This window comes from Crocodylus siamensis, chromosome 4 (genome assembly GCF_052110815.1).
Source record: "Crocodylus siamensis isolate JL-2025a chromosome 4, ASM5211081v1, whole genome shotgun sequence".
NCBI lineage: Eukaryota > Metazoa > Chordata > Crocodylia > Crocodylidae > Crocodylus > Crocodylus siamensis.
The window spans coordinates 143,184,975-143,205,798 of NC_143398.1; the positions used below are offsets into that span (position 1 = coordinate 143,184,975).

The 20,824-nt window shown below is 47.3% G+C and overlaps 2 long non-coding RNA genes across 2 annotated transcripts; both read right to left on the reverse strand.

The window, feature by feature from the left end:
- Positions 1-6,328: 6,328 nt before the first annotated feature.
- Positions 6,329-8,812, reverse strand: LOC149866660 (uncharacterized). The gene is made up of 3 exons (XR_016441599.1): positions 8,221-8,812; positions 7,278-7,381; positions 6,329-6,801 (listed from the first exon to the last, which is right to left on the reverse strand). It is a non-coding gene; the product is annotated as an uncharacterized LOC149866660 (long non-coding RNA).
- A 3,966-nt stretch (positions 8,813-12,778) lies between these two features.
- Positions 12,779-18,715, reverse strand: LOC149866661 (uncharacterized). Its single transcript, XR_016441789.1, has 3 exons — positions 18,523-18,715; positions 14,575-14,678; positions 12,779-12,900 (listed from the first exon to the last, which is right to left on the reverse strand). It is a non-coding gene; the product is annotated as an uncharacterized LOC149866661 (long non-coding RNA).
- Between the last annotated feature and the right edge of the window lie 2,109 nt (positions 18,716-20,824).

A 20,824-nucleotide genomic window follows, 5' to 3' on the forward strand; every position in this document is an offset into this window, starting at 1 on the left:
GGCAAACTCTTTCCATGAACATGTTAGTGCGACTCAGCAATGACACACAACATCCTTTTTGTGTCCTTACATTCCTGAGTCTTCCTTCCCTCAGCTCTGCCAGAGCCCGCCTTTCCTAGCTGATACCTCTACCTGGTCTTTCATCTCAGGTGCATCATTCCCCATACATTTCAGTCTGTACATCTCAGCCTTGGTATGCAGTTCCATGCCTTACATTGCAAAGATTTGGAAAACTATTCTAGTGCCCCAGTCACCCATCACTAGGGCTGTGAGATGCTTCAATCCTTGATTTGGCAGAGATTCAGCCAGATTCGGTGGCCAAATCGCCGAATCTGAATCAAATCAGAGGTCCCTTTAATTTCTCCAAATCAAATCAGAACCCTCTGAATTGATTTGGAAAGACTTGTAAAGATTAGAAGACTCAGACATAGACACAGCTTTAAATGTTTTTTCTACACACCTCTAGGTAGCAGGCAGCTCATGAATGCTGCCATGGTCGGGCACAGGGGCTCCCTAGGGTGCTCGGCAGCAGACCCGGAAGTGGACCAGAAACTCTTCTGATCCACTCCTGGGTCCACCGAGAAGCGTGCTGGGGGCGCCCCCCTGTCTCGGTGACTGGTGTCTCCTGGATCTGGGCGGGAGCACCTGGGGTCCCCCTGTGGCCAATTGCTGAGCTAGGGTGGCACGGGAGGGGGGGTGAGGGGGCATCGCGCTTCCCAGCAGACCCAAAAGTGGACCGGAAGTTGGCTGCTGAGTATGTGGAGAGGCCCCCTGCACTCCTATGGGATGCTCCATGCACCCCAACAACGTAGCGATCATGAACCACACCTGCTACCTCAAGGTATGTAGAAAAAACTTTTACAGCTGTGTCTATGTCTGAATTGCTGATTCTTAAATCAGGATCGAATCTTCAGATTCAGATTCAGATCCGGCTAACTACCCATTAGCCTGACTTCTATCCTAGGGAAGATCTTAGAAAAGTTTATTAAGGAGGCCATCCTTGATGGATTGGCCCAGGCTAACATCCTAAGGGATAGCCAGCACGGGTTTGTTGCAGGTAGGTCTTGTTTGACCAATCTCATTTCCTTCTATGACCAGCTGACCTATCACCTGGACGAGGGAGAAGAGATTGATGTCATATATCTTGACTTCAAAAAAGCTTTTGACCTGGTATCCCATGATCGCCTCTTGGCCAAACTGCCAAGTTGTGGCCTTCGCTCCACCACGATCTGCTGGCTGGGAAATTGGCTCCGTGGTCAGACGCGTAGGGTTGTAATTGATGGCAGTCACTCATCGTGGTGCCCTGTGACCAGTGGGGTCCCTCAAGGCTCTGTCCTTGGACCCATACTGTTCAACATCTTCATTAATGATGTGGACATTGGAGTCAGGAGTGGACTGGCCAAGTTCGCCGATGACACCAAACTTTGGGGCAAAGCATCCACACCAGAAGACAGGCGAGTGATCCAGGCTGACCTGGACAAACTCAGCAAATGGGCGGACGAGAACCTGATGGTGTTTAACACCGAAAAATGCAAGGTTCTCTACCTTGGGAGGAAAAACCTGCAGCATCCTTATAGGCTCGGCAGTGCTACGTTGGATAGCACTACAGAAGAAAGAGACTTGGGGGTCATCAATGACCACAAGATGAACATGAGCCTGCAATGCGATGCTGCAGCTAGTAAAGCGACCAAAACGCTGGCTTGCATCCATAGATGCTTCTTGAGCAAATCCCAGGACGTCATTCTCCCCTTGTACTCGGCCTTGGTGAGGCCGCAGCTGGAGTACTGTGTCCAGTTTTGGGCTCCACAATTCAAAAAGGATGTGGAGAAGCTTGAGAGAGTCCAGAGGAGAGCCATGCGCATGATCAGAGGTCAGGAAAACAGATCTTACGATGATAGGCTGAGAGACATGGGACTCTTTAGCCTGGAAAAGCGTAGGCTCAGGGGTGATGTGATGCCAGCTATAAGTTTATCAGGGGTGACCACCAGGATCTGGGGGAACGTTTCTTCACCAGAGTGCCCCAAGGGATGACGAGGTCAAGCGGTCACAAACTCCTGCAAGACCGTTTCAGGCTGGACATAAGGAAGAATTTCTTTACTGTCCGAGCCCCCAAGGTCTGGAACAGTCTGCCAGTGGAGGTGGTTCAAGCACCTACATTGAACACCTTCAAGAGTAAATTGGATGCTTATCTTGCTGGGATCCTATGACCCCAGCTGATTTCCTGCCCTTTGGGCAGGGGGCTGGACTTGATGATCTCCCGAGGTCCCTTCCAGCCCTGATGTCTATGAAATCTATGAAATCTATGAATCAAATCAGGGACAGTGATCCAAATCAATTAATCAAATCACTGTCCCTGATTCAGGCTGAATCCAAATCCAAACCAAACAGGGTCTGCTTCGCACACACCTACCAATCACTTATTACAGAGCTGTACAAGCCCACTTAGATACCTAATAGGTGGAATTCAATCTGGTTCTAAATACTTTTATATAGTTCATACCATGAATATGATTAGCTCTTATCCCACTGTGCATCAAAACCAAGGCAGTAGAAGTCACAGATGTTGCAAAAGTATTAATTTGTCGTAAGTGAGCATGGACTCACAGCTCAACATTCACTAGTCACTCTGCTGAGTCCTTCTTGTAATCTAAGGAAGACAAGGTAGTGGTCTACATGAAGACCCAAGGTTTCTTTACCTCTATCTAATAGCATCAAGATAGCATTGTTTAAACCTCTCACCTTCTACTTTGATAGTAAATATTTGCTCTCTCAGTTCAAGTCCTTCATCTACTGAATTAGAGAGGACAGGTACATAACAGCACTACTCTGCTCTATGAGTGCATTTGGCTACAGTACCTTTGGTCACATACTTCTGTTGCTGGGGGTGGAAGGAAACTAAAGACAACAAACTCTTTCTTGTGAAAGACATATCACTATGAAGTACGATATTGAACTACAAAACTCTCCAGCTGACACCTTTTATGGTCCCTATTGTTGGTCACAATGCTTTTTGTGGAGGATGTGAGTGATCAAACCAAAATCACTCCAAACATTTGTTTTGTCAGCTTTTCATGAAGGATATTTCAGTTTTGTGAGCATGGGTGTCCAATGCCTCTTGAGTCAGGGGGGACATGTAACCCTCCCGACACCAGCCAGTGACTGGGTGGGGGGGGTTCCCCAGTAACTGATCATTGCGGGACCCCTGGCCGCGGCTCTATGAGCACTCGTGGTGCTCTGGCGAGGTGCCGGAGGACTGGAAGAGGGCCAATGTGGTCCCTATCTTCAAAAAGGGAAAAAAAGAGGACCCGGGAAATTACAGGCCAGTTAGTCTTACCTCAATCCCGGGTAAGCTCTTTGAAAAAATTATCCTGGCACACATCCAGGAGGGCCTTGTGGGGGAATGCATGCTCAGGGGCAACCAACATGGGTTCATCAGTGGCAGGTCTTGTCAGACCAACCTGGTGGCCTTTTACGATCAGGTCACCAAATCATTAGACGCAGGGGTTGCTGTGGATGTAGTCTTTTTGGACTTCCGGAAGGCTTTCGACACTGTCTCTCACCCTGTCCTCATCAAAAAGCTGGGAGACTGTGGTGTCGATGCCCACACGGTCAAATGGGTCGCCAACTGGTTGGAGGGCCGCACCCAGAGGGTGGTAGTGGATGGGTTCTTCTCGACCTGGAAGGACGTGGGCAGTGGGGTTCCGCAGGGCTCGGTCCTCGGGCCCGCACTGTTCAACATCTTCATCAGTGACTTGGATGACGGGGTAGAAAGCACCCTGTTCAAGTTTGCTGACGACACTAAGATGTGGGGGGATGTGGGGGCACTAGAAGGGTGCAATAGGCTACAAGCTGACCTTGACAGGTTGCAACGGTGGGCGGATGAGAATAGGATGGGGTTTAACACTGATAAGTGCAAGGTGTTGCACATGGGGAGGAAGAACCGGCACCACACTTACAGGTTGGGGAACTCCCCTCTTGCCAGCACGGAGACGGAAAAGGATCTTGGAGTCGTCATTGACTCCACGATGAACATGGGCCGGCAGTGTGGGGAGGCAGTCAAGAAGGCCAACCGTACCCTGTCATGCATCCACAGATGCATCTCAAGCAGGTCCAGGGAGGTGATCCTCCCCCTCTATGCGGCACTGGTCAGGCCGCAGCTGGAGTACTGCGTCCAGTTCTGGGCGCCACACTTCAAGAGGGACGTGGACGATATGGAAAGAGTTCAGAGGAGGGCCACTCGTATGATCAGGGGTCAGCAGGGCAGGCCTTATGAGGAGAGGCTACGGGACCTGAACCTGTTTAGCCTCCACAAGAGAAGGTTAAGGGGGGACCTTGTGGCCTGCTACAAACTGGTCAGGGGGGATCAGCAGGTATTGGGGGAGTCCCTGTTCCCCCGTGCGCTGCCAGGAGTGACCAGGAATAACGGTCACAAGCTGGCGGAGGGTAAGTTTAGATTAGATATTAGGAGGCGCTACTTCACAGTCAGGGCGGCTAGGGCCTGGAACCAGCTTCCAGGGGAAGTGGTGCAGGCTCCTAGCCTGGGGATTTTTAAAAGGAAGTTAGATGAGCACCTTGCCGGGGTCATCTGACCCCGGTGCTCTTTCCTGCTAAGGCAGGGGGTCGGACTAGATGATCTACCTAGGTCCCTTCCGACTCTAGCCACTATGAAACTATGAAACTATGATCCTGCTGATCGGGGGGTGGGGGGGGGCAACAAGGGGCAGCTGACCTGGAAGGCCCACTCCCTGGCCAGCACTCACAGGGGGGCACTGGTGCTCCCGCCTGCCCCTCTGCCCACTGGCTAAACAGGGAGCAGGGCCTGACAGGGGGTGCACCAGTGCTCTCAAGGGGTGCACATGAATCCCTTTGCACCCCCTACCTGTCGCCACTGATTATGAGGATGAAAGCCTTAGCCTAGAGTTATGTTTGGTGGCCAGGCATTGACCAGAGCATTGAGAGGACAACAAAGTGCTATATTTCAGGTCAGGAAATTCAGCAAGGTCCTGGCCCTGCTTCTATGCATCATTTGATCATGGCTTCAGATTCCATGCCATGTATTCATTTGTGTTATACAGGGTCACTGGAAGCCCACATGTTTTTAGTAGTAGCCAGTGCATACTCTTAAGTGGGCAGAGGTTTTCAAAATATCCTCTTCTACAGTCACCCAGATTACTGAGTATCTTTGTACCTTATTGAGTCACTTTAGACTTCCATTGCAGTTGGTAAATATTGCCATAGGAGGTGGCAGCTGCTGCAGCTGGAGTGGAGTGCAGAGCCTGTGAGAATGGGGACAGATGCAGGATGCTCACTGCAGACTCAGAGCTCCCTGCCCTTCTGCCCTACCCCCCAGGGCCTCCACCACCCAGTGGACGAGATCTGGTGTGGGAGGGTAGACAAGGGTGAGGAGGATCAATGCCACCACCAGGAGCAACATGCCATCATGGTAAGGTACCCTCTGCCCACCCAGCAGCAGGGAGTACAGCTTTATGCCAACACACCTACTGCTGCTGGGAGGCGGGGGGGCAGGGGGCACTCACCATGGTAACATCGGGCTCCTGGCAGTGGCGTTGAGCCACCCCACCCTACACCAGGCTGCCTCACCCTGATCTGCCCTACCAGGCCAGGTTCTGCCACTGGGACACGGAGGACCTAGGGGGAGGGCAGCAGGATGGGGAATCCACAGCGGACAGCCCACATCTGCCACTGCTCCATGCACAGACCTGGGAAGCATGTGTTCTCCATGCCCCCTGAAAGTGCACTCAGTGGCAGGGAGCTAGCCTCCGCCCCCCACCCCCATCACCCCCAGAAGAGCTGTCTGTAGCTTCATCCCACTTCCTGCCTGCATCCTGTGGCCACACTTTCCCGGATCTCATGCCCCAGGCCCCATGCATCACCTCAGCTTGGCAGCACCCCCAGCCCAGCCCAACTCCCTCCCTCCCTCGCTATGGGGGAAACTCCCCCCTCACCCTCTGAGACTTACCTGTGGGGAGCTGTGGGAGCTGCTTTCATGCTGCCTGGCTGCCATGTGCATGTGTATACATGCACATGCATGTGGAACCCCCTGCCTGATCGCCTTCCTTCTGCTTCCCCCAGTCCCCAGCCCGCAAGGGGAAACCATGTGGGGCTCAGAGGAAATACTTTAAGGACACCACCAAGGTGAACATTAAGAAGTGTTGCATTGACACCACAAATTGGGAAAAACTAGCCCAGGACAGGGCTACATGGTAACACCTTATGAGAAAAGGTACATCTTACTTTGAGGGAAACCATCTCTCTGTGTAAACAGAAAAATGACAGAAACAGAAGGAAAAGAAACAAGACTGAGAAATTCATGGTCTGACCCTCCCTTTAATCACCACATATGGCATCTGCCAGAGAGTCACCTTCTCTAGGATTGGCTTTCTTTGCCAGCAACAGACTCATCTACAACCCTTTACCCGACACATGGGAGTGATCATCCTTGATTGTGAGGGATCACCAACAACGATAAAGAAAATAGGAGTGAGCCCTATGCTATTACAACAACATGTGCTAAACTGCTACAATATCAATCCAACCCCTGAAGAGGAAAAAATGAGAGCAGCAGTCTGTATTAAAGGATGTTTTTCACTGCTTTGTGGTTTGCTGGGACACAGTTCTCATGGTATCCATGTTCCATCCCATGCTGACATGTCAGGTTTTACTGAAAGAACTGACTTCTCACAGATGTAGTGTCTTCTAAAAGCACAGTCATCTGAGGAAAATCCTCCATGTATCATAACTGCACAGTTCCCGCCATAGCGTCCTTTTTTAAAAGGGATCCTATAATAGAAATAATCATAATGTTACTTCCAGCCATTCTGGTCATATCTCCATCACTGCCTTTTTGCTACTGTCTCTCTTTCTCTGCAAGCTAAATACTGTAGGGGAAGGCAATGCCAAATACTGTTAGAGCCAATGGAACAACTGTAAATAACTTGAGTGGATATAACTAAAAAATCCTTGAGTATATTTGGTGCAAGTGCTTGTGAGGGAGTAAAAGAAGAAATAAATAATCAATGCAGGAAAGCTTACACCCCTCAGCATGATAGTAGTGCACTTTTGTCTCTATACAATTCAGTGCCATCACTTTGATCATTTGGTTCATACTGGATCTGTGACTTCCATTATTGCAAATGTTTCTGAGCTAAGGACCTTGGGAGCCTGACTGTCTTTCAGGTTCATGTTTAGTCACCCCAGGGAAGCCTTACAATCATTCTTATAAGAAAAAGTGTTTTCCAGATATTTCAGGAACTTACTGGTCATTGGTGAAAGTTGAGCCATTCTCCCAAACCCAGGCTCCACTGGCCTTGTCACGTAGCAATCCTATCCAGTGAGAACTTGCCAGTGGATCTATCAAATCCTAAATAAGAACAAAATCAGTTCATACTGTTACCTGCCTTCTGTCCCAGCCCACTTCCATGGTGTTTAGATATCGGGTGTGGTGATTAGGTGAACAAGTCCTGCAAGGCTGAGGAAGCCTCACGCTTGAGCCATTCTATTCTCCAGACTAAGCATAGTTTTCATCTTCTCCAAGCACATTAGATTCTCTAGAAAATGTGAAACCAAACTCTGCTAACTGCGCTCTATTCACTCTCATTTGTTACACAATGCCTGCCGAGGCACACTTCTGAGGTACAGGAACCACACAGTACAATGCGCACATGCTGTGCCCTGGTTATGGAAAGAATGGGTGACATGGAGTAGTGCCCTGAGATGTGTATGGTTTTAGTTTAAAGGTCAGTAATAGTTCTAACAGGCATGATGGCCAAGGGGCTGCAGGGTATCCCTGCAGCTCTGAGGCAAAAGTTGAAGCCTGGGTCTGAACTTAGTCTGAAGGCCACATCTAGTTAACTCATCTGTAAAAATCACTTGGGCTAGAGAATCAAAGATCTAGGTATGTGATACCAGCTACAGCCTTTTCATGGGTGCTGTTGGCCAAAGAAATAGCTGTACTTTGAATATACTAATCTAGTGCATTCAAATATAGCTTGGACCTTGAATGCTGTTTCTAATGGTAGGAAGAGAAGACAAGGGGCAAAGGAATAGACCTCAAAAAAATGAACAAAACAAAAGGTGCCCAATGAAACCATGTTCCAATCACCCCCACTCCTTTCTGATTTCCCTGCAACTCCCTCCTCCCCGCCAACCCCACCCCAAAAAAACATGCACTGCATGTTCAAAAAGGAAAAGACACTCTACCAGTTCATCTTTGCTCTCTGTCTGAAGGAGTCTGGAGCCATTTGCAGAACAGGCGTCTTGACTCTTCATCCAAGACTGGGTTTTGTCAGAAAAATGGTAGCATTTCTGTCCATGGAGAAACCATTTTTGTGGGCAGGGGAAAGCTGTCAAACCTTAAAATGAAAGCCCAGTTTATGGTTCCAATCAGTGGTACCATTTTCAATCCTTCCAACTTGTTCCAGTCTCAGAACACTTGATTTTAAAGCAGGTATGACAAAACTATTGAGGCACATGGACCTAGCCCCAGTTGATGGCAATTTGATCCTGGTGGAACGAATCTTGTTCATTAAAGAGACTAGTGGTTGGTTTGCTTGGCCTATTGTCCTTGCATTTGCTAGTTACATTGCGGGGGGAGGGTGTGTGAGGGGGTTCCCTCTTGGGAAACTTAGAGTGTTTTTAGGATTATATAATGTCAGTGTCAGAGCTGGGGAAATCTCCCTGCAGTCCATTCAGTTTACAGCCCATTAGCTCACTCCACTCCCTACTCTGCTAACAGAACTACCCCAGTCCTTAACCAATGCTCTCTCTGGGACTCCCAGCGGCTTGTCTCATATTATCTGTCTCATAGCCACTCACTAGTGTTCTCTGTATACCCAGCTGGTGACCCCAGATGCCCTCAAACAGGACTGACACAAATGGGGCTGTTCACTACAAAGCAGAAACATCACCAGAGGATGGTTCCAAAGAGGATGGACTTAGACCGTTTGCACTGGTGGCAGAACAAGGAGCAACACTCTCAAGTTTCAGCAATGGGAAGTTTAGATTAGATATTAGGAAAAGCTCTCTTACCTGGAGGATAGTAAAGAACTGGAACAGGTTACCTAGAGAGGTTGTAGAATCTCCACGCTTGAAGGTTTTTAAGACCTGGCTAGACAAAACCTTGGCTAGGATGTTCTAGTTGGGGATAGTCCTGCTTTGAGCAGGGGGTTGGTCTAGATCAGGGACTGTAAATTGGGGACACACATACCCCTGGGGTTACTTGAGAAGGCCTTAGGGGTTATGCATGGGTGGACAGGGACAGAGCGCCATTATGTACCATCCCACGCTGACGTGCAGGCCCTGCCTAGCTGAACGCAGCGGGTGAGGGAAGCTCAAATGTGGTGGCTGCTGCCACTTGGCATCCAGCTGCATGCCAGGGCGTATACTGCGCTGGTCAGCGGCCGGGGTACACTGTTCCATGTCCGGCCACTGGGGGTACAATGATTCAAAAACCCCTGGTCCAGATGACCTCCTGGGGTCCCTTCCTACCATAATTTTCTATGAGTCTATGTATAGGCACTGAGTATGTAGTGAACCAAGGGCTCTGGCCCCCCTTGTGAAGAGGGTAGGGTGACCACCCATCTGTAATTGGGTGGGACAATCCTGAAATGGGAACATTAAGTCCCTGTCTTGGGCTGCATGACTCTAGGATAGCATTTGTCCTGGATTCCAAGTATCATGCAGAGATCAGTGTTTTCCATTCACTGTGGAAAAACACAGGAAACGGCAGTTTTTCCCTTGCCGGCTGTGGGAAGCAGAATGCAGAGGGTGCCACATGCATGTATGCACACATACACACGTGCACCTGGCCAGGAATACAGCCCTAGTTAGTGGTGGAGAGCAGCTCCTCCAGCTGTCTGCAGGTAAGTCTATTGGGGTTGGGGGTGGCAGATTGAGGCTCCCATGGTGAGGGAGGGAGTGGGGCCAGGGCTGGGACTGAGGGAGCTGCCCAGCCAGGGCAGTTCATGGGGCCCAGGGCCAGACTGGGCAGCAGGACAGAGCCTCAGGTGGTTCATCCACAGGATGGGCAGGGCAGCTCTCAGCTGCTGCATGCACTCCCATGGAGTGTGGATTGGGGGCGGGGTACATGCCTCCTCTAGACTTGTGCATGGGGAAAGGGTGGATGCAGGCTGCCTGCTGCAGCCTCGGGGCTTCCTGCCCTGCTGCCCTTCCCCCAGGAGCCCCACGATGGTCACATCACCAGCAAGGCACCTCCTGCCCATCTAGCAACAGCGGGGATGGCAGTGCAGAGTTGTGCCCCCTGCTGCTGCCGGGCAGGCAAGAGGCATCTTGCCATGGTGACACAGATCTCCCAGGGGGAGGGAAGCAGGGTGGGGAGCCCTGAGCCTGTAGCAGCCAGGCCACATCTGCCCCCCAGCCCCCTTCACGGGCTCTGCTCTGCTCTAGCTGTGTCACTAGGGGTGAGAGACATCATCTTAGGTGATGGTCCCCACCAAAAATAAAAGTTGGTACCTATGATTCTATGAACTCCATGGCAGCACTACCTCCTTTTCATTGTGCCACTCTGGACAGGCAGATGCCTAAACCCAAAGCAGTATAGCTGCACTCACACAGCAGGCTAATTAGTTATGGGCAGGCTAATTGCTGGTTGCTCCAAGTGCTCATTGGCTTGCATAAAGCCAAGTAGAAAAGACATCATGATAGAAGGCAATACTGCCAGACCCAGCAAAGTGACTGTCTAGTAGGGCTGTCCAAAAGGCAGAGATTCAGCTCAATTTGGTGGCCAAATCTCCAAATCCAAATTGAATCAGTGGACCTTTTAATCTCTCTGAATCAAATCGGAAAACTCCAAATTGATTCGGAAAGATTCGGAAAGATTTGGCAATTCAGACATAGACACAGCTTAAATGGGTTTTCTATATACCTCTAGGTACCAGGTAGCTCGTGAATGGTGCAGTGTTGGGGCGCATGGAGTATCCCAGAGAAGCATGGGGGGCGCTCCCCAGTGTGCTCGGCAGCAGACCCAGAAGTCAACCAGAAGCTCTTCTGGTCCACTTCCAGGTCTGCCAGGGAGCATGCTGGGGGGGCCCAGTGCACTCTCTGGGCAACTAGTGCCTCCTAAGTCTGGTGGGGCACCCGTGGTCCCCTCACAGCCAATCACTGATCTGGGAGGGGCGTGGGGGGGGGGGCCCAGTGCACTCTCTGCCAGACTCAGAAGTGGACCAGAAGTACTTCCGGTCCACTTCTGGGTTCACTGCCGAGCATGTGGACCACCCCCCTCACACACTCCTGTGGGACACTCCATCTGCCAAAGCTTCACAGCGTTCACAAGCCACACTGGTACCTCGAGGTATGTAGAAAAAACTTTTAAAGCTGTGTCTATGTCTGAATTGCTGATTCTCCAAATCAGCATCAAATCTTCAGATTTGGATTCGGCCGAATCAAATCAGGGACAGTGATCCAAATCAAAGAATTGAATCACTGTCCCTAATTCCAGCCAAATCCAAATCTGAATTGAATAGGGCCCACTTCATACACCCCTATTGTCTAGGTCTAGTATCAGAAGTAGAAAGAGTCTGGTTCACAGGCTGCACTGATCACCACTCATTTACTGATACGGAGCATCAGGAAGTACCAGAAACTGAATACACTAAAGCTTAAAAAGCCTTTTTCCCATCCTGACAACCTTTCCTTTTTCTGTCTTTCTCCTTGGGGAACTTTCAGAATTTCTATCTGAAATTCCAGTACTTATAATAAAATATATTGTCCTGTTGCATTCAGCTGACCTGTATTTTCCTGGTCCACACTCTGGTAAATTTACCTTCTCACCTTTGATGGTTTCCTTCTGTAAGTTGAGGTATACTTGCTGTCTACTTGCTAAATGAGTGACCTGAAAAACTTAAAGCCAAGATATTAATAGTTATACAAGCAGTACAATATTTAAAGCTAAATCACAGCCTGTTTCTACAGATTATCAGAAAAAGATCTAATTCTGCCCTGAGTTTTACAACTGAGTAGGCTATCTACTATATTGTTAGAATAACCTGTTACAATATTTTCTGTCATATCTCACATATCTTTTCTTTTTAGAAGAAAAAAGAAAGTAAACAATTTACATTTAAACAAGCAACACAACACTATGGTGAGAAATCATAACACTGTGAACATTCATGGAAAAATTAGTTTGAAAATTTCCAGCATGTAAGTGAGAAGTGATGATGCCAGAAGTGATGATAGTTGCCCTTTTTGATGCTAAAACTCCAAGCAGAAGGCCAGAACTATGGGAAGAAATTCTTTGCTGAAAGGCACTAGGGCTGTTTTAGGACAGCCAGGGAAAACCCTTGGCTGGAGAAAAAAAATTTCACATTTCTAGCTTGATGTGTCAAAGCAACACTCTTATCACATGGCTTGGGTTGTGCCCTGGGTCAGAACCTGGTTCCTTAAATCCCACATTCATGATTTTCTAGGATGGCACCAGAAAGGCCACATTTCATTTGGGCTCCTCTGTCATATAGTGATGTAGCTTTTGGGGTCTGCTATCCTAGAGGCTCAGCAGCTACCTCTGCTGGGCAGTCCTGCACAGAGGGAGTTTCCAGATCCCAGGGAGTGAGTCAGTGTCAGTGTTTCTCATCAGTTTGGGGTTTGGACTAGGAACCCAGATACGCTCATGCCCAGCCATGCCCCCTGACCGTGTACCTTTGCACAGCACCTAAATAAGTGCTGTGATGTTGTGAGGTGCTAGGTGTTTTCCAGCTCTTCATTTTGCCTCCATGTGATTTACAAACCGGGAGTTGCACAAAGCAATAAGAATTGGGCCCAAATAGCTTCTTAGCTCACCTTTAACTCCCAAGGCTCCTACTGCTAACAGTAACGCCAGGCAGAAAATTCCCAAAATCCCTGAGATGAGCCTCCACGCCAGAGCTGCAGCACAAAAAAATAACTTTAAAGACCAAGTACAGAATTATGGGGAAAAAACTTCAAACTTCAAGACCCATGGGTTTTTTTTTTTCTTATTGCTGAAACAGGAGTTGGTATTCTGTCTCCTGGAGCCCCACCCCGCAGAGAGCAGAGAGCACACAGGCAGAGAGCACTCATCTCCCCATCTTTGGAGATAAGTAGCAGGATTCCCAAAGCCCCACTCACTTTTGGAGGATGAATTGGTCAGGGCCATGGTTTTGTCTGCCCTGCATCCTTTTGGGATGGCTAGTGCCCTGTGGTTCTAGGGAGGACAGTCACTGCATCAGTGAGGAAAGTACCTTGGTACTTCATCGAGGAGAAGGCAGGGAACTCCTTTCATGTTGCCCTCTGATCACTGCCATGCACATCAACTGGTAACAATCTGGCCCTAATTCCACTATATCATGGGGCTATATAAAACTGCTTTAAAACCATGTTTTTGTTATTAACATTTAATCATAAGATTGAATACTTGTAACAAGGTCACACTAATGCTTCTTGTGGGAATTTCAGTGATTGCATGCTTACATGTTAAGTTTTCAAATCCAGAATCCTCATGTTGTGAACTGCCCTTTTTGTTGGACCACAGCCCAAAAAAGGCATTGGACTTAAACAGCTAAATAGTGGTATGTATGGATTCAGCAGTCTCTAGCAAATGGTACCCTTATCCAGGTTATCCTTACTCCCATGGCTTCTCAGGTGCTCAGAAGTGGTCCAGCATTTTAGTTTTGTGTGGGTCAACACCTTGTTTAGATCCAGTGGGTTACACCAAATAAATAATGCCATGCCATATTTTAGAGTACTGCCATGGAGTACAGAAGTCCAATGGGTGTATGGGACTGAAATCTTAATAGAGCAATGACACTGCCACTTTTCATGGTAGGCACTCACAACACAGGGATCAAGAAACGTTACATAATGGGGGTCATGAATTCAGCATGTGACTTCTATCATCATTTTTGTGATATCCAGTCCCTGTTGAAAATCAAGAAATGAATGGCTTTACAGTTAAATTTGCTCAATGATTATTACAACCCTCTGCACACACTGTATAACCTGAATATTTTGGTAAACGTGCGAAGTACAAGCAACTATTGAAATAAGCAGTTAACTGCATTGATATATTCAGAGTTGTCTATGCCTTGGAAAAAGTGGATGCCAAGGAGCCTGGGGCTGCACATACCCCAGCTGCTTGAGTCCATTGACCTAGAAGTTCACTAGTAAGGTTCCTCTGGACTTACCCTAAGAGTATGCTCTCAGCCTTTGCTCCCTATCAGATCTGAGAACAGGCACATGAGGGCAAGCCCAGAGCAGCCTCACTGGAGAACTTCCTGCAGCAGTGGACTTGGGTGGGCAAAGATGTGGGCTCAGTTTGCTCAGCCTCGTCCTCCCTGGCCTGGAGGGTACAATGGAGGCTGCTCCCTGCTCTCAGGTTGCTAAGTCCTATGTTAGGGCAACTTGAATGCCTGTCTGAAGTTATCAGAACACTAAACAACTGTGCCTGACACTTCAAGAAATAAACCTGCATTTAAGACTATGAGCAGATACCAGGAAGATCAAGGTGGGGACTGTAATGTGGATAATAAAAGTCCAAGAAGAGCAAAAATGGAGTCTCAGACGCCTGCACCCACATGGTACCTTTATTCCTGGACTTCTCTCGTTTCTGTTTCCCCAGCTGCTCAGGAGGAGTGCGAAATGTCACATCCGTGTACACTACAGCCTCCTTACTCATTTCTGGAGCACTATGGGATACAAACGTTAGGTTTTCTGTTTGTTAAGTGGCAAATTGAACAGCAGCAACAGCAGTCTCAATGACTTCATAGTATCACGAACTGGGAAACTCTGGAAGCACCAGGCCTCCCTCTCGCTGCCCCAAGCATGCAGTTTATGGCTTGAGGTAGCACGTAAGGATTCAGAAAAGGAAACAAAAATGCAGGAAGGCCCAGAGGGACAGAAAGAGGTGGTGAGATGGAAAGATATTTTTGTTTCATTTTCTGCCCTGTGCAGAGGGTTGCTAGTGCAGGAAGTCAAGCACTGGGAAGCAATTAACTCCAGCAGCTGCTCAAGAGCACCCCTGGGGTCATTTTCTGAATAGCAATGTAAGCACTGGGCTGTGGCCCCCTCCTCTTGCTGCCCATGTGGCTGGGGTGGGGGAAGCTTTTCACTCCTGTCAGACTAAGGAACACTTTACATGGCAGGATCCTTGGCCCCATTAGACTTTGAAGGCACTTGGGCCTGGTTCTCCACCTGTTTTATATCTTATGTAAATCCACTGATTCTGACAACCTGGTCACCCTAGACCTTGGAGCCCTTCTATGAAAATCCTACCCTTAGGTGCCCAAATCTGAGCCAGTAGTTGAATTTATGTCCTTTGTATGAAAAATACTGGGAGTGTCTCCAAGTGTAATGAGCTTAGGCCCGGCTGAGGAAGATTCAGTCCCATGCATGCCCCAGCTGGAATCTGCCATGGCTTAAGCTGAATCATTCCCCAGGGCTGCAGGAATAGGGCCTTTCCCACACAAGACTTTAAAGACCAAAGCAGATAGTAGCAAACCGTCTGAGCAAAGATCTCCATAGCAATACTCCTGAGCCTACCTGGAACTGCATGCTCAAACCCAGCTCCAGCTCAACCCTTTGGTTCCCCAATTCTGACTCTGGCTCCTGACTTTTGCCAAGGTTAGGAAGTCTCTGGGTACAACTAGCTGTGTTTGCACATGAGTTCTTGCATGTTATTTATATTTTCACATTGTTGCAAACAATAAATGGACACCTGAGGAAAGGGCTATTTAAAGAATTAGTGTATGGAGTGTGCCTTGTACCTTTTCCTGTCTGTTGGAACAATGCTCCAGACTATATGGTCACTCCAGGGTTGTTATGTCAATCGCAGGCCTGAGTTTTTACTGGAATACATTTGTGGCTGGGCTTTCACGACTGCCATATGCGATCTGAAATTAAATGAAAATCCTGCCAAGGATTTTCTATTGGTTACTATATAGGACAGTCTTTCCCCTTACATTTGCATCAGGGCCATCCAACCTCTCTGCAGCCAGGGGCTACATACAGTGCTAGCTATACACAGTGGGGGCAGGCCTCTGGGATTTCCTCACCCTGGCCCCTGTTGCATGAGCTGCGCCAGCAGTACGAAGTGTCCCCAACCCAACTCCCGGCCTTCTCCTGCTGTGCAGCTGTGGGAGAGGCTGCTGCAGAGGCCCATGGGCTGACAAAGGGACAGCCCCCCCTTTACACCTTCAGACTTATTTATACATCCTTGCACCCTCCCACACAACCCATGTTCCTCTTTGGTTTTCATACACTTTAAATATCTCTAATAGTTATTTAATTTTGCCTTTCAGCTACTGAGGGCACAATGTTGGGTATTCATATTTAATTCTTTACTCCTTTGCAAGTCAAACCCTCCAGGCCTTTTAATAATTTAGTAATTTTGTAATTTAATAATTTGCTTTCCTTGCCTTTTTCTTTGACTGCCATTACTTATTTTACTTGATTTTTTTTTCCTCCTGTTTTGATGCTGCATTCCTTTGGGCAGGAACTATGGCAAAAAATATTTAAATATAGGGGCACTTTTACATGTGGCCCGGAGGTTGGAGTTGGGGGGGGGGGCGGCACTTTAATTAGAGCAGCTCTAAGAGGCACTCTAATTAAAGCGCTGCGATGTCTCATGTAACAGTGTCCCTGCGCTTAAAAATGGTACTCATTCAATGAGTTTTAGTTCAAGTGCCCCCACCACCATTTTGAAGCATGGGGATGCTGGAGTGCAGTAATTGCCGTGCTCCAGCAGACTCAATTAATTGAGTGCATATAATTCTATAATTACAGTGCATTGGAGTAGCCTCCATGCTCATATCTAGGTGCCCTAGGAGTCTAAAACTGAGATTACAATTCCATGTGGAGGTGTCAATACAAGCCATCCAACTCAAAAGCAGCAAGCTCTTTTGATGTCCAACTGGGCTGATTAATACTCAGCTATTTTCAAAATCCAGCTACCTAGTTAGGTCCCTAACTATGAAGTGGGGACGCTAAATTTCAGCTTCCATTTTTGAACACATTATTCCATTTCTCTTCTGCCCTGTGCAGTCAGCTACACAACCTGTGTTCAGAAATAAACAAAAAATCAAACATAAATGCTCAAAACTGCACTCAGTATTCCAGGTGCAGCCTTTTTAGCAACAGTAAGAAATGAGCTATCAAACAAGGGACAATGTATGGGTTTTTTTCCCCTATTTTTTGTGCTAGTAGGTGATAACATTTCAAGCATAGTCTATCTAATATGTTATATAGACTTACTCCTACATCTTTCAGCATTATGGGTCTCCATTTCTTCCTGCAACTGGCTAACCAAGTATTAGATTATTGTCATCAGGTGTAGTCCTTCCATTTTATCTTCTCTTCACCCTCAGAACAACTTTCTCAACTGCTTTCAGTTCTCCCTCTGATCTTGTAATCCTATTTGTGCTTGCTGCACCTCTCAGTTCACACTCTTCTTACAGTCAAATTATGTAAGTATGTGGTTTATTCTGTTTATTTGGTTTCTTTTGTCCATTCCGTTAATGAAGATGACAAATGTCAAAGCTGGGATAAAGATCAGAACACCAAGGTGATCCTGTTTCCCTATCCCTTGTTTACAGTCCTGTTGTCAATCCTCAGTTCCATGATCATGTTCTCATTCAAGGCAGTTTGAACTATTTGCCTAATCAAGATTTCTTTTCAAAGTCTGCCTATTTCATTTCTAAAATCAACGTATTCTAGCACACATCATTTTTGGCTTTTGCCAACTGTGTGAATTTGGTACATGTATATATATAAAGGGCCTAGTCAGTCTGTCTGCATGTCTGTCTGTCCGTAATGCTGTTACACACAAATAGCTTGAAAAATGTAAGAGATAGAACATTTGTGTCTTCAGAGAAATTTCTTTGCTAAACCTTAGCATTTATATAGTGACCATGTCAGGATGATCCCAACTTCAAGAACTGTGGGGAAAAAAGTCAGGGGCCAGGGCTATTTCTACTGAGCTCCTCCCAGGAGGGTGCCGGGAGTGGCGGGGAGGGCAGAGGGTGAAGAGGTGGTGGCCGGGTGGCAGCATGCATAGGCCCACCTCCAGCCCACTGGATGAGAGCAAGTGCTGGAAGGGATTGGTATCTTCAAATGTTCAGCCTATTTTATTTAAATTTTATAAATAATTTATTTAATAAATATAAAAAGTAAAATCTATTTGTTTTTGTTATTTGAAATTCATCTATCATTCTTGATGGGCAATTTGCTAGTGTAATTATAAAATCTTTGCCCAATACCAGGGATGAACTCCACACAGAAATGTAATATTCTGCTGCTGGATTGTCCAAGATGATGTATTGTGTAATAGAGGCCTAATGAAAACAAAATAAAATGTGCTACACTCTTGTATCTAATTTTATAATCAGAAGAGAAATATTAGAAAAGTTATGCTCATAAATCTTTTTTAGGATAACTAGTATCACTCATTTGATGTTTTAGGAGCAATAAACTGTAATACTTCTAGCATCAGTCTTCTCTAACAGTGGAAGCCCCTGAAGATGATGGAAATAATACCTTGTATCCATTGGTGGGAGACTGCTGTCCAGCTGTCCAGGATCAAATCTCCAAAGTGTAGGAAGCGTCTTTGTCCTGTGTATAAATCCCTCAAGGGCTGACAGTCAATCTGGTGTCCTCAACTCAGTGTTTTGCAGGCAGATGGGGAAACAGGAGCTGAGCGAAGAGAAGTTATTTGCTTTGCGATGTCTTCTTTGAAGTCACAGAGGAAGCCTCTTACTCTGTTACTCAGTCACTTCTGCCCGAAGTGCTCTGAGATTTTTCTCTTTGTAAACTCACACGCAGTATAAATTGTGAAATACTAACCTGGCCCCTTCAGGATGTCTTACGGAAACTGGTGGGAAAGAGTCTTAGCACTTCTTGTATTCTTTGGCCAGGCTGTTACCAGCCCTTGCACTGCACGTTTGCTTTCAGTAGTCTGGATGAGACTAGAGAGTAGCTTTGTGGCCTGTTTTTGCACTCCCAGTCTCCTCGCCTTTCCAGGATGCCATGTAGCTCTTCTGCATATGATATGACATTTCAAGATCTGAACTGTGTTCTGACTCTGTTAGAGATCTACTGCAGTGTTATCGGTCCTGCCTCTCTCTGGAGGTAGGATGGGTTTGATTAGTGTGAGTGTAACACAGACAGTGCCCTCCTGTCTGTAAATCATAAGCCTGGCTTTCCCCATTATCTCCGTCTTTGATCTGGTTCCCCGCTTTTTATCTGGGGGTTTTGTTGGTTTTTTTGTTTTTTGGGTTGGGGGGGGAGGGGAGGGTCAGTCCACTTGCTCCTCCCTCAATCTTTTCCTTTGGATTTTTCAAGACTGAAGGCATTTGGAAGGTACCATAGGACTAAACTTGTAGGCCAGGTCCTATGAAAAAATATAATGTGTTGACTGGGGAGTGCTGGAGCTTGATCGTAGAAGGAAGAGAAGAAGGAAGGCTTGTGACTGTCACTAGCCTTTCAGCCACAGAGTCGGAAAATAGCAGCAGCTCACCTGAAAAATGAGCCCTTTTTGGGTTCATCCATGCACTGTGGTAATAGAGTCTGCCCAGGGACAGTATTTAGTAGTTCACATGTTTGGAAAAGGAATCCTTCCACAAGAAACGCATAAATATTTAAGCCTTAAAATGACTAGTGAAAAGGCACAGGAAGACAAAACTCTTGGGGTAGAGGTGATATCTTTTATTGAACCAACTAGATAGTTGCAAAAAAACTTCAGAATGTATTCTGTCCTTGCGATGAGATTCAAACAGAAGTGGATATTTTAGGGAGGCAAGGGCAGAGGCTTATCCACTGGGTGATTAAGAGAAGGGGCAGGGCACAGATTTCAATTACATCACTGCTTTCCAATCAGGGGCTGCTGTGGAGGAATGGGCAAGTTTGGAAAAAAGGAAGTAATTGGTCTGGAAGAAGACACTGTGGCAACTATACAAGATGCTTTAATACACTTTAGACTAATCTAATGTACATTAAAGCATCACTGAAAAAAGTGCGCTACGGTAATGTGCATTAGATTATTCTAATGAACATTTTTCTAGTACCTGAAAATAAAGGGTGCCTGTAGATGTGCCAGGAGGCTGCTCCGACATGTTGTAATTACTCAATTGAGTCTGGTAGAGCATGCTAATTAGCATGCTCCAGCTAGCATCCACATCTCATGTATCAGCATCTCTGTGCTTCAAACTGGCGATGTGGGTACTTTAACTAAAGCATGTTCAAGGAACTTTATTAAAGCACCCCGCCACCATGAAGTGCAGGGACACTGATACACAAGACACTGTGGCACTCCAATTAGAGTGGCTCTCAGAGGCACTCTAAGTAAAGCACTGCCCCCTACCCCCCAGAGCAAATGTAAAAATGCCCACAGGTATTAGATTTAATGCACATTAGCTAAAGTTTATTAGTGAACATGTAGACACTGACCAAGAGCAAGTTTTCTCCTGGTCATTCAGTCCACGAGGGGGCCAGCCTCTGACCAGGGGCAGAACACCATGGCTGGTAGCCCATCCTCCTGGCCACTGGGACTTCCTTTGGTGGGCCTGCCTGAGCAGCAGCAGTGCTGCTCAGCCCCATCTGGTGCCAGAGAGGTCTGCTGCCTTTTCCCTGCTGTGCCTCTGCAGCACAGACACATGCTGACTCCAGTACTTAAGCAAACCCCTGGCCTTGCTCTCAGATCTTCATGCTACACATGCTTGCAGTCCCTGGCAAAGGCACCCCATGCACATGGCAGCCCCCTGATCGCAAGGCAATCAGTCCGTGGCCCTATCTGGGGGGCAGAAGAGACCATAGAACTTGTGGTGATATGGGGTGATGCCGA